Source organism: Pteropus vampyrus, unplaced genomic scaffold (assembly GCF_000151845.1).
Source record: "Pteropus vampyrus isolate Shadow unplaced genomic scaffold, Pvam_2.0 Scaffold50, whole genome shotgun sequence".
Lineage (NCBI taxonomy): Eukaryota > Metazoa > Chordata > Mammalia > Chiroptera > Pteropodidae > Pteropus > Pteropus vampyrus.
This window is the reverse complement of record NW_011888831.1, coordinates 10,097,815-10,098,292: the sequence shown is the minus strand read 5'-3', so window position 1 is coordinate 10,098,292 and position 478 is coordinate 10,097,815. Positions and strand designations below refer to the sequence as shown.

General features: G+C 48.7%; 1 protein-coding gene across 2 annotated transcripts in view; it reads left to right on the top strand.

Annotated features, from left to right (window-relative positions):
• The window catches only part of ASIC2 (acid sensing ion channel subunit 2), a 1,014,799-nt gene that overhangs the window by 401,609 nt on the left and 612,712 nt on the right, over positions 1-478 (top strand). The window lies entirely within an intron of this gene.

The window sequence follows — 478 nt, the reverse complement described above, 5'->3', positions numbered from 1 at the left end:
AGAAAGTGAGGGTTAGAAAATTGACGTAGGTCAAAACCATTTGCTGAAGTTCCATCATGTTCCAGCCACTGAGATAGCACTGGGGGTGTCGGCACGAGTCCTATTTCCTGCCCTGAAGGATCATATGGTCTAACGAGGGGCAGAGGACAGCAATGGGCATATGCACAGGACACAACTGTAGCACAGAGGAGAGGCTTTGGGCCTTTAGAATGGTGATTAAGGATGGTTTTCAGCTGAACCTTAAAGGATGAGAAGAGCTGACTAAGTGAAGGAAGAGAAAGACATGTGTTTTAGGAAACGGGGCTGCAGGGAGAATAGTCTGAAGCTGAGACGGTCTAGTTCTCCAGCCATTCAGGGCCTTGCCTGCTGTGTCAAAGAGCTTGGGCATCATTGGAAAATGATGAGAAATCCTTGAAATGGTTGGGGAAGGGCCTGTTGACCTGCGTTTGTGTGTAAGCAGCTCTGTCTGTCGGGAAGG